This window comes from Aplysia californica, unplaced genomic scaffold (genome assembly GCF_000002075.1).
Source record: "Aplysia californica isolate F4 #8 unplaced genomic scaffold, AplCal3.0 scaffold00468, whole genome shotgun sequence".
Taxonomy (NCBI): domain Eukaryota; kingdom Metazoa; phylum Mollusca; class Gastropoda; order Aplysiida; family Aplysiidae; genus Aplysia; species Aplysia californica.
The window spans coordinates 370,194-384,204 of NW_004797738.1; the positions used below are offsets into that span (position 1 = coordinate 370,194).

The 14,011-nt window shown below is 38.9% G+C and overlaps 1 long non-coding RNA gene across 1 annotated transcript; it reads left to right on the top strand.

Moving 5' to 3' along the window:
• Positions 1-473: 473 nt before the first annotated feature.
• Positions 474-12,895, top strand: LOC118478289. Its single transcript, XR_004858939.1, has 3 exons — positions 474-1,977; positions 4,374-4,376; positions 12,885-12,895. It is a non-coding gene; the product is annotated as an uncharacterized LOC118478289 (long non-coding RNA).
• The last annotated feature ends 1,116 nt before the right edge of the window (positions 12,896-14,011 follow it).

Here is a 14,011-nt window from a genome sequence, read left to right on the forward strand (position 1 = left end):
GATGGTGGTTAAATTAGAACGCCTTACGTCTTAAATTAACCTTGCAGAGTTAATAGAAGGAGCGTTAAACATATTGACCCATAACACAATGACTAATGGCCTCCGAAATCACTTACATCAGTTTTTGGTCAGTAATATGTTATGTTATTCTTATTTGTTTCAGAAATATGAACAAACAACAACGTCAAGTTGCAACAGGTCCTTATGCTGAACCCTTTAGCCGAACCACCGTCAGTTATTCTCTAATACAGAGGGAACTCCTTGTGAAAAGATAATCCCATTACATTATATTACCAGCTCATAATATCATTATTAGGGCACCGTTGAGAAGAAAAGTGGTGTTGACAGTCAAGTGGTGAGGTTACCAGGCACATCGAGAGATTACGGTTCAGAGGTTCCAAGCTCAGTTCCGTCCGACATTGTTTTTTTTTTTTTTTTTTGGGGGGGGGGATATTTTACACAATCTTTTTCCTTTGACTCAATCCTATCGGAGATGGACATTTGTTTCGGAGGCTCAGCCACTTAAATAACACTACTATGTTGCACTGGACGATGCGTTGAACTTTTACAGCTTCACTTTTTGTTAAGAAGAGGCTATTACAAGTAGTTGTTTCTACATTCCAACTACTTGATACAATGGTAGATGCGGGGAGATAAGGGTCGCCTGGCCAGCGCTTCATAAAGTTATATATCGTCGGCAGAGAATTCTAACCGTCTAACTCCAAATTTTCTCGAATTGCTTTTTTCCTTAAAATAGATTAACATAACGAATGTCTACATCCTATTAAAATCTAGAACAATTTTGACAAACAAAAGTCTTGTTTTAAAGAGAAATTCTAACCGTATATTCCGACTGGCTTCGGTGACTGAAGAATTCTAACCGTCTAACTCGTTTAGGTAGCTCGCCATTGTGGATCACGGCGATAAAGTTTTGCTCTGATGGAGGCGTTTGATTTTAAATAAATGTAAAATCAGAAAAGGTTGCTTTTGTTAAAGGGTTGGTTGACTGTGTCGAGCCTGTGGAGAAAAAGGAGAGAGAAAGCAGAAGATCGTGGTCCATGAAGTACCATCTGCGAGTGAATGGGGCCAAAGTCAAAGAGTGCACGGTTTTCTTCTTAAGTCCTGTACTTTGTTACTAGTGTGTTCACATTGTTCTCACATGTGGGTTGGGTGTAGCAGAGGGTGAGGTTCCAGTTCAGAGAAAAAGGGTTAGGGAGGAGACTACAGCATCAAAGGTACTTAAACAGTTTCTTCGTGATCTGCCCAAGTTGCCGTCTCACTATTGCTGAAGGACTCCAGTAAGTTATACTTGGAACCTGTTTTCCAGAGCTTACAGGCAGTGTACCGCCGTTTGTATAAAGAAAAGTATGAGTGGGGGAGGGGGGGTACTTTCTACCTTCAAGTTTAAAGAGAAGATCAATGCTATGAACCTGTCATGGTTCCATCCTCGAAAAGATAGGTGTGATCTTTGTGTGGGCTTTGAGGAGGGGAATGTGTAAGAGGGGGCATACAAAAAAGACAATAGATAAGGAAAAACGCACGGGCAGCCCCAAAATCAAATACATGTACATCAAAATGGACCAGCAATCAGTTCTGCTGTATCCACGCACCAATGCTTCTGCTTTGTACTACAAGATGAAATTGAATGTACACAATTTCACAGTACAGGAACTAGGGAGCAAGGACTGTGTATGTTATGTCTCAAATGAACGCGAAGGTGCTCTGACTGCAAATAAATTTGCTCCTTGTGTGGCTGATTTTTTGTCATCTGATTTGACTCTAGATCATTATATTCAGATGGATGTGGTTGTATCAGAACTGCAAAGTCACAATGAGTTCTGCACTGTTACATTTCAGCTTTGTCAATGGTAAACTGTAACATTAAAATTCCTGGAGAAGGGCTATACACAGATGGAGTTGGACAGTGCTCACAGCACATCTACTACCCAGCTGATTATGTCAGGCTAATGGAAGAAAGTGAAGCCATATGTAGTCAAGTATTTGACTCATTGTATCTTTTCTGATTTCATCAAACTAACCAACCAGAGTTTACACACCAGAAGGTCAAATTAAATACAAACTGAGATTTGATGATGACTGGTCACACCTGCCTTTGAAGCGTGGCGAGTCCACAGACATTCTCCATAAAGACATGAAGGGACTGCCTCTGTACCAGGGTAGAAAGTTTAATTCGTCCATAGAGAACTTTAATAACACATGCAAGAAATGAAGTCTGTTGTGCCATCTGACTACCACAAGTTCTATGACAATCTAGAATTGAGTACGTCACCAGTGCGCAAGTCAAAACCCACGGTTAAGTCTAATTTGATATGCAGTGTATTGTGTTTTGGTTTATGTAGTTTATTTTTAGCCAACCAGGGCTTAAGCTTCATTGGGTAGAGCATTTTAAAGCCTCATAATGGTGCTTGGACAAGAGGATAATTCATTCCTGTTGACACTGGATGCTGCTATAGCATACCTCATCTTGATGACTTTCTATGTAAAATGTGTTATTTAATTAGGCCATACATTAGTTGGGGATGCATTATATGAGGTTTAGTTGAGCTTTAAAAAAATCATATTACTTCTAGAGTCTTCCAACCAAGTTAAACCATGTTTTTAGAGTTAGAAGCATTTCAGTTTCTTCCACTGGAGAACTGATGGGTCGCTTTTCAATCTGGCTCGACTTCGAGCCAAGACCAAAATCAACAAACCAAACAAGAATACGAGACCTTTTCTTTACCAGTGATGCTGCTGTTGTCGCTCATAATGAATCAACCCTACAAATAATCCTGTGTTTAAGAAGATTGAGATGGCTGGGCCATGTCAAGAGAATGGACGACAACCGGATTCCGAAGCAATTTCTCTGACTTGCCCAGGGAAAGGGACCAAGGGGAAGGTCAAAACTGAGGTACAAAGACATCTGCAAAAACATATTATCTAAGCTTGGAGTAGATGTCAGCATCTGTGAAGAAATAACCGAGGACAGGAAAACATGGAGGAAAATGATAAATGAAAGACCTATTATGCTAGTGACTAGAGAGCAAGCACTGCGACAGAATCTGTACTTCAAACAGGAAAAAATAGCCATAAAAGAAGCTCCATGAAGACAATTCGTATACGGAAATTTATCTCTGCCCCCCCTCTCTCTCTCTCTTTCTCTCTCTCTTTCTCTGTCTCTTTCAGACCCCTCCCCCCCCTCTCTCTCTCTCAGTCCCCCCCTTCTCTCTCTCTCTCTCTCTCTCTCTCTCTCTCTCTCTCTCTCTCTTGTAGCTAGACAAGAAACCAATCTTCTCACAATTTCCTTGAGAATGGAGAATCAAATAGATCTAGTATCTTTAAAGTAAAAACTTAACGACGCACTCAATCTGTTGACAAGCCCATTGCCTAATTAGAATTATGTGGAAATAAAGTGCGACGTTCAGTTTTAGATATAATAAAACAGTATTATTGTTAGATTCTAGATCTACAGTACTATGTAGTACTAATTAGAACTTTTATAGTAGGCTTCCTGTTGGATTGACTGCAGGTTTAGTCATTTCGAGTTGTTCGGTAACACTAACGTGTCACGATGACTGAGTTAGACGTAATGAAGCGCGTGGCGTCCCCGCCGGGTTGGAGAATTCTAAACGAACAATTCGTTCGTCGACACTTGGACGGTTAGAAATCCAAAACTGAGCGGTCTATCCGTATAACTCTGGTTTAGCACTTAAAATAATAAAATTTCGGCAATTTTGTTTTAAATACTTCAAAGTAGAGTCATGTATTCCAGTCTAGCGCATTTAAAGATAGTAAATCCCCATAGGAGCCTTTGAATTCAGTTTTTTGTCTCTCCTGCAAAATTTACGAAATCGGAGTTGGACGGTTAGAATTCTCCGCCGACGATATTTAGAATTTAAGAATTCAGCTTCTGTGTTCAATGAAGCAGGAAGATGATGCATCGTTCACATAAATTCACCCAGGTGCTCAATGGTGCGTTATGTTAACCAAAGAAGCATTGAACGTATGTGTCCAAATTATTTGCAACAATTTATGTTGCCGTGTGATTAGCAACTGGGTATGCGTATCATTTTATTTGTAAATGTAAATTGTTTTACTCTCCCATCGACACAACTTAAATACTTTAGGAAACATGCTGCTTTGCCTCCGTCTGTCAGAGCCTAACAGCGTTTCAGAGGAATGCTGTATTCCAGAGGAAAACAGATACTAAACATAGGAATCGAATTCACAACTTCTGCGTGCGAAGGGCGCCAACCGCTACACCACAGACTGACCAGTCCGACCACAAAATGTGGGAAATGTTAGCATTCTTGTCAATTAATGCCAGACAGTAAAAATACGTAGGATGAGTAGAAATAAATTATATAAAAAAGGTAGTATTATTGTTTTGCTCCAAGGAAAAATAAGGAAACAGGAAAATTGTTTGGAGATACATGATAAGGAAGAGTAACCAAATTATTGCAAACGCATTCTAATTTAACTTAATAGACCAAAACTACTCAGGACTCTCCTTGCCTTTTCTGCTTGTTCTAGAGTACAGTGATGATGATGATGATGATGATGATGATGATGATGATGATGATGATGATGATGATGATGATGATGATGATGATGATGATGATGATGATGATGAAATAGTCAGAACGATGTGCAGGCTTAATCTTCACGTTAGTTTATTTCTTCATTTGGTGCCTACATTAGATCCCATCAGGCTGACTTGAGGAGCGGGTCAAAATCCTTATTCCTTTCTCTTTGGATGAAATGAGTAACATTACGAACTACGTCGTTATCAGTGTAACATTTCAGAAAGATATGCCGAAATATAACACAAAAGCCATGGAGTGTAAATCTAATTTTGGTAAGAATACGGGTTATAAATAAGCATTGTAAGTGAATGTTTACTTACCTTCCAAGTGGCAGCGTTCAAACCCTCTTTGAGACAGCTGCCTACGGGCTTTATGACAGACTCTGTTGACACGACCTTGACATGGTAAAGGCTCTGTTTGATCGGCCCTCCCGTCCCATGCCAGGTGTAAGGGTCCATGAAGTGACTGCAAGGCTCAAACACCACGCCATGATCTCCAAACACTGGAGCTGTTCGTACCTACTCCACAGTAAGAAAACAAAATCCTTGAGGTATGGCTCTGGCCGTGTAGTGTGTTTAATGTTGATTTTCGAAAATGTTGGATAAACGTGATCTTTTTCCTATTGTCTACATATCATTGGCCAAAATGCTGTGTACTGGGCAGAGTGTTCTTTTGAATGACATATCATCAATGGTAATTAATGGTATGAATAACCTACAAAAATGGTGTGAAGTTAGAAAAAAAGAACAGAGTTTGATGCAATTTGTCGAATGAACGATTAGAGTCGGACACCGATACAATACATACAGGCTGTTATTTACTTTCAACATGTCAGAACGAGAGGTAAAAGTCGACACAAATCATCTGTTGGTGAAAAAACAATTCGACGGAGGCAATGCACACGGATTATCCGCGTCACTGACGTCGAGTTAGGCTTTTTATCAGTACACGCACAAGACGAAAGTTCGATTCTTGAAAGGGGAACTTATTTTATCGAGGATCTCTGTCTGCTTGCCAGTATGCTGTATCCCGTTTAATTAACCGGGGTTGTCCCTGACTGTCACGATGGAAGTTGAACGCCTCATTTATGACCTAAATTGTGTTGATAGGGCGTCAGACATTTATTATCAAGAATCATGAGATGAATTGATTGGTTACAGATTAAATAATTCTTCAGTCAATATCACAATCAAGCCGTTACCTGGAACCCACAAGCGAAAAAGAAAAGAGAATGCCCAAAGAACACATGCCGTGAGGAAGACATACAGGCAGTGAGAACTGGAGAACCCCAGAGACAGCTTGAGAGACTGGCCGAGGATTGCGATGACTTGAGAGAGCTAGTTGCATACCTATGCGCCATGTGGGACAGAAGTATGTAATACGAGCTAACAGGGTCTTTTAACAGACGAAATGTGGGACCAGAGAGTTTGTAGAAACTTAAAAAAAAAAAGATGGGTGGGCCTGATTTATTAACTTTTAAGAGGATGACCTACTCATTGAAAACAGGACTATCCCGCCTCTCCCCACTAAAAGAAATCAACGCAGGGCATTTATTAGGCTTACTGATTCAGGCTGCTTCTATAAGACATTTCTAGAGCAACGAAGGCTGTGTGCGCGTGTTTTACGACATCCAATCAGGATGACACAAGAGAGGCTCTCGTGGTCTAGAGGGACGGTGTTCCACTTTATGTCAAACGATCTGTAGATCGAATCGTGTCAACGATGAAAATAAAATCTTCTCTGCAATATTTCTTTACCCTCTGTTTCCTGTTCTCAAATCTTATTCCGCTACCTGCCTTCCTCGACACACTTAACACCGCCCCCTCTCTGTTGCTTTGTCTATTCTTGACTCCTTCTACTGCTGCTCCTGGCTTCTTCACTTACCTCCTGTCTTTCAGCCAGATTTTAGGGTAGTTAAGATCTAACACGTAGACTTCTCGGATAAAGGCCAAAAATATCGGAAGTCCCGAGTGCAGGTTGTGATTAAAGATCCCTCAGTGGGCCTAACATTGATAAGAGTAGGCTTCGGCTGCCATCTGGCCAAAATTCAAAACTAATTCTTACTAAATGTGAAAATATTATAGTCAGTATTAAAACGATATAGAGAGTCTTCAAAATAGAAATATGGTTGCCTGAAGGCTAAGGGCCCAATAAACTGGGAGAAACGGTCACATACGTAAGTATAAATCATTTGCACTTCAGGTTGAAGAACCAACAGTCGACAACCCTTGAAATCTTTAAGAAGAAAACAGAAGACAACGGAGAACTCATAAAATCTCTTCTATTTTCGGGAATCAATTCACGTATGTCACAGAAAGGCGAAGAACCTAATCTGTGCACAATAGACATCTGCGTGACCTGGTCAGTTAGAAATTGAAAGAAAGAAAAAAAAAAGAAAGGAACAAGAAAAAAAGAAGAAAAAATGTTAACACTAATGATCAAGAAGATTAGAAGAGGAAAGGAAAAAAGAAAAAAAGGATAAAAGAATAGCCCAAAAAAACTAGAAAAAAGTAAAGAGAAAGAAGAAAGACAAAAGAAAGAAAAAAGAACCCCCCCCCCCCAAAAAAAAAAAAAAAAAAAAAAAAGAAAAAAAAAAAAAAAAAAAAAAAAAAAAAAAAGACCCCCCCCCCCCAACCCTAAAAAAAAAGAAAGAGACAAAGAAAGAAAACTAAGACTTAAATGCTAGCAAGTACGTTACGTAAAGGGTGAATGTGATCAGAATCGTTAGAAAAAAGAAAGAGAGAAAGGAAGGAGAAACGATTAAAAAGAAAGTAATAAAACAAGAGTAATGCTAAGATGAGTTCAGTCGGTGTAAAAAGTCATGGCTCACAAAATGAAATAACCCGAAACTTCTCGCTCAGAAATAATAGCAAAGTAAGGTGTCAGTTACGTCTGGTAGATCAACATTGAAAATGCGAGACAGCTGAACTGGCTTTCAAAAGAACCTTTTGGCAGATACGTGTGTACCCACTTTCGAGTCTTTAGGTAAGCTCACTAATGGTTATGTGTTATGTAACCACGCTTGGCTTTGTACGGACAGGCGCCCTTCCCTCCATCTACACACCCAGACACACAGACATACACTAACACACAAACACACAGACACACAGGCAGATTTAAGATGCTTAGCTATTTATTTACACACTGATACACAGACATAAACACGCACAATCACACAGAAAGACGGACACATACTAGTACAAACACTTATTAAATTCCTTCCTTCCTTCCTTCCTTCCTTCATTCATTCATTTGTTCATTCTTTCATTCTTACCTTTTTCTTTCTTTCTTTCTTTTTATTATTTTAACAAGATATGCACTCGTTGTTTCTAGTCTGGGCCTATCTGATTGCTGCGTTGACGTTTAATTTAAGATTAAATAGATAACTTCTCAAGTGATCTCATTTTCCTGAACTAGCTAACAATATTCTATAACTTGAGATTTTTTTTAAGATAATTGTTCTCTAGCAGCATTTTAAATGTTCGAGCGGCAAGTAATCAACTATTTGTTTGTTTGTGTGTGTGTGTGTGTGTGTGTGTGTGTGTGTGTGTGTGTGTGTGTGTGTGTGTGTGTGTGTGTGTATGTGTGTGTGTGTGTGCATGTGTGTGGTTTGTTTTATTACAATTCACATTTTACCTCGTGCTTGGCGAGCGGGCCCAGAACCATGGCAGGGAAGGGTTCCCGCCTGTCTGTGGTGTAGATCCACTCTGCACCCCGCGACAAGACAAACAAGTAGGCTGCCATCTTGGCTATGGTCGCATACTCCAGCTTGGATCGGCTCTCTCCGGAAATATTCCTCAGTACATTCTTGTTAATCCAAGAATCCGTAAGGAGGTGACAAAAGGGGCATGATAACAAACGCGTGTGGTTTTTTAAGTTTACTATAACCACGGTCCAGTCATCCGGAGTATTGTTTAAAAAGTCTAGGTTTCCAGAATAATTTTCCGCATCAAATACTATAAATTTCTCCGAGTCTCTGAAAGGGGTTTCGCTGATGACAGCGGAGTCTTTTCTGCTATCTTTTTCTTTGAGCATCATAGATTCTGAAGCCAGCATTCGAGAATCTCCGTCTTTGCTGATAGAGCAGGTCTGGTAGAAAATGAGTTGTGGTAAAGTTATAACAGTGAGGAAGAGGAATGTTGCTGCTACGGGAACTTTGATTTTCTTCATAAAAGTTATAAGTCCACAAGAAACCTTTCCTACGGTAGGCATCTTCGCACCACAGAACACACCACTTTTTCTCGTTCCATGAAAATCGTGTTGAGCAAGATCTGAGAGCGAAACTGTAGAAGATTTTTGTAACGTTTCTGATTAGTTATATTTTGATTTAATCTAAATAACACTAGTAAAATACAGCTACTTGAAAGACTCCGACATGCATTTGGTCTTTGGTTTTAGCAAGGGAAAAAAATTAAGAAAACATTTTCCAAACTGCACAGCAAGGCTAAAGCTCAAGTGCGTGTCTCTATGGGTCGACGTCACAAAAGAAAGTAGGACGTGAAGGTGACACTCCCTGGATGGTCCAGTTGGCGGGTCAGTCAAAGCTCGCCCACACGCCCGCATACGTGGCCGACCCCACATGGAGAGCGAGCATCTGTTACCTGAAACACGCTAAAAAAACCTGTTTCAAATCTTCGGGTTTCAACACATTGAAACGCATAGATCCTTTGATTTGAATACCAAGGAGCTTGATATTATTGTACTGGTACTGATGCTACGTACTTATGAGTGCCATTATTAGACACAGTGATTTCAGGCTGTCGTCAGTAAGGCATACGGAGTTATTGGTAGCAATATCAAAACTTGTTCATTTGTCTTGCTTTTCAATAGAAGTCGTGATATTTGCGACTCAAGGGGTTGGGGGCGCCCAAGTGGAACAGGTACAATTAGAGAGAAAATGACCACCAATGTTCGGTAGCTTTCAAATCTTGATTGTCTTTGGAAAATGCAAAACTATTGTTTTCGCCTTTGATAAACATTTTCAGTTAAACCAACACAGAGGAATGCTTTTCAGTGGCTATTAAAAGTGCTGAGCATTTTAGAAAAGTAAAAAAAATTGGAGAAAAAAAAAGTTGGTTTCCTAGACTTCATCATTTTGATAATAGTCCGATTTCACTTCAACGCCATAAGTGTTTTTCTAGTAGATCTACTACCCACGAGGTGTGTATAGCAGTTGAAACGGAGCTGCGGGAGTTCTTCCCTGCCCACAGCTGGTGACACACAATGTATAACAACACTGTAACATCTTTGGATGATGTTCTCCAACGTCCATTCCGACAGGCCTAACCGGTCTATTGGGCCATTTCAAAATACTTGGCGTACTCAATTCAAATAGGTTTAGGACATTACGGGCGTTCTTTTCGTAACACCACTAAGCATGTCTATTTTATTTCATTTTATTTCTTATATTGTTTTAGATGGAACTCTGGCAAAAACGTTAACCTAAACTTTAAAATGAGATTGGGGAGGGGGGGGTCTCAACCTGGTTGGATTTCATTTTGTAGTAAGTGATATCTATACTGCGTGCAGATTATTTTCCGATGAGCAAAATGTAAAGGTTCAGATGCCTCTTTTGCTGAAGGTACCCTGTGCAGGCTTTCTCAGAGAATTGTGGGAAGTATGGGTATTTGACACCGACAAGAGTATAATTCCATCTTATATCGACAAAAGAACAAACATACCTCTCCACTCATACACAATTGTCTATTAACCGATCTCAAATATGTAGTTCATACTTCGTTTACTATCAAGTCTCACGGCATATGGTTTGTTTAGTCCGATAAAAATAATTGCTTTACACGAAATATACGATTTTAACATCCTTGGACACGGCACAATCTAGGAGTAGGTCATTTCGAAAGGTGACTATTCAGTTCCCAGTCAAGACACCGGGTCGGGTCGAACAATCATTCCTCGAAGGACGAGAGAAGTAAATTTGACTCGAATTGCAAACTTACCCGCGGCAGATCACGTTCGTCGACTAGCGTTACACGCACAGTAAACGCCAGCTCTCTTTCGTCCTTTCAAGCTGTCAATTCATTGCGCTGTCGTGGTATGCACAAAAGAGAGTAGTGCATTCTCCCGCATCATACATAAAAGAAGAAAAAGAAACGTTACTCACGAAGATGAAACAACTTTTTAAAAACGTTTTTAGCCTATTTAAATTTATGCTTAAACATTGCTTTTAATTTAGGCATTTTTTACATCATAGACACAATTTAGATTATTAAATGGGTGGAATTTGACCCTGCATGTTAAAGACAAGCCAGGTTAAGAAGGATACATCGTTTCAGCACGAAGAATCGGAACCCCGATCAAAATTCTCCCCTATACGGGAATCGAACTGAGGGCTTTTGCAGCGTCGGCGAAGCGCCTCCTCACATGCTAATACGACAGTTTTACTACTCAACTACCGGGTAGTTAAGTTGTCATTAATGGCTATGAACACACCAGAGACACTTGTCTGAAGTGCCAGTGGACAAGAGAAAAGCTACGTTTCCCCACAGAATTCTACACTAATAGAAGCGGAACTCCCTCTTCGCGATCGCCGATTCGCTATGAGGAATTGAAACTAAAACATGGCGGCCTGTTGAGGGCGCCTTTGGCTGCGCCGCACAGCTAGGCTTCGCGTTGCTATGCACGCTGATGCTAGTGGTAGGGCTTGGAAGACACATTACATCAGTATTTTAAAACTTTCTTCGAAGAGGAAATATAGTGAAATAGTCAAGTACATTTTTATTGCCAACGATATGTCATAATTGGCAATGTTACAATGTTTTTGTATTTGTATTGTTGGGTTTTTTGTTTTCTTAAAATGATGGGATGGGATCTAGATCTAGATCTAGATAGATCTAGATCTCTAGATCTACTAAAGATCTTCACAGTCACAATGCACTTGATAATAACATTAATTATGAACATTAATTCTGTTGGCAAAATATCTAGATATATATATATATATATATATATATATATATATATATATATATATATATATATATATATATATATATATAGTCTTGATTAGTACTAGATCTACGATAAGGGGACGCTGACAGTAACATGCTCACTACAATAATATTGTCATTAAACTTAAGGCCATCCAAAGCAAGCAAAAAAGAACTATATAAGCCTTTTCTCCAATTTACTAGAAAGAGATAAATAAATTGAGCTTATATTGAGGAAATGTATTATTTCTCACTGTAAAAATTCATCTCTGTGCTTGCATCAGTACAACAACATGCTTTGTTTAAAGCACATGCGAGTCTAACAAATACAAGAGATTGGAGAATGTGTCGGTTGCACATAAAATACATAGGCCTATTGTACATGCTGCCAAAAACACAAAAATGCGGAAAAGGCCTCAAAATATTGGTTTACACATAAAAGCCAATAATGCAAAACAAAGTAAACAAGAGTGCAACTGGCATGTTTCCTGAATATATAATTATGTTCAAAGTCATTTTCTGTGTGTTGGGAGTGTGATTTCTAATTCATGAATGATAGGCTCATTCAGATGTGATAATGAAGAAGTGTCTACAGTCACAACAGAAAGAGTTCCATGGCGAGTGATCACTGGTCAAGGATTTCAGAGCTGTGTACATTTTGAGAAAAATGTATCCCCATACCCTGGATCACATGTCGAGGGATCGGCTTGTCCCCCTGTAATCCCCGCACACAGTAAACAAACACATATTTTTGAACACGAATAAGAAAAAAATAAGTGGTCTCTTGTTACGGATCAAATTGAAGTCCTGTTTCAATTCGATTAATTGATAAAAATGCGTATCGCAATGTGTTGGCCACCCCTGCCCTATAGCCCTATGCTATTTAATAAATACATTCGTCAGACCTGGAATCTTTAATGCCCGCACACAGCAAACAAGCACACATTTTTGAACACGTATAAGAAAAAATAAGTGTTGTCTTGTTGCGCATCAAATCGAAGCCCTGTCACAATTCAATCAATTGATAAAAGTGTGTATCGCAAGGCATCGGCTAATCCAGCACTATTACGCTATTTTATAATAATAAATACATTCGTCAGATCTGGAATCTTTAATCTTTAATTTTTAATCCCCGCACACAATAAACAAACACACATTCATGAACACGTATAAAAAAATAAGTGGTCTCTTGTTTCGGATCAAATTAAAGTCTTGTTACAATTCAATAATTGATAATAGCGCGCATTGCAATGCATTGGCTAACTCAGCATTATACGCTATTTAATAATACATTCGTCAGATTTGGAATCTTAAATTATAATCATAATTATATGTGCCCGCGCTTTGGAAGGGAAAGTGAAAGGAATTGAAAATGCTTTCAAAAACAATTATGAAAGTAACATAATTAAAGTAGGACTACATGTCCTTATAAAGGCCCAAAAAGGTGTATGGATGCGGAAATTAATGCTTCGGATGAAAATAATACGCTATCTCTACTACTGTAGCGTGCGGTCAAAAATTTGATGCGCAACTTATTATCAAATATCTAGGCTACTGAACTATCGAACACCTAGATCTAGATTCTCCTATTTTTACACAATGACTTAGATCTATATCAATTCGTCTTAACCGATGAGTATTTTTTTCAAACATTTGTACACATCTATAGGTTCTATATTATTCAAGAAATTTCTTTAAAGAAAATTCTTTAATAATACTAGCCAGATATAATTTTTTTAAAAATCCCAGTCAATGGTTTCTACAGATTTTTAAAAAGTTTATAGCTGGAGCTAAATCTCTTTTAAAAGCAAGTCCGTCCTTTTTTCTACTTCTGCTGGCGACATAAAGCTAATTATTGAACGCATGTTTTGAGAACATTAATTAGATCTAGATCTAGTGAAAAAATATGTTCAGTGTAAAACAAATTTCTTGTAACAAGTTTTGCTACTAAAAAATTACGTAGGCCATATGCGTATGCAAAATGTGTGTGGGAAGCTAGAAGTAGAAGTGCTGTGAACAATCCCATCGTGTTACGGATTTTTTCACAGTTCTGTAGATCTTATATTTATTTATAAACTCTCTATGTCTGCTTTTTCTGTTGTTGCACCCAAAAACACAACAATTTAAAACCTTGATTCCAATCTCTAGTTGCACAGTGAATTCTGTAACTCAAAATTACAAACTGGACAGTAAATTTTCCACTTTTCACTCGTTTGTAAAAGCCGCTCTTGCTTTAAAAGCTATAGGGTTACTTCCGAAAACGATAGATCGTGCCCTCAAGACGCCATTGTTTTCGGTCTTCAATTCCTCACAGGTCACGTGGTACAGTTCCCGTTCTATAAGTGTAGAATGCTGTGCGTTTCCCTGATCTTTCCTCGTTACATACTTGTTTAGGTTCCCTAAGCTGGTTGTTTTGGGCCTACCCATTTTTGCCTACGTTTGTCTTCAATTTTGCCAATAAGAGCTAAATGTTGAAGA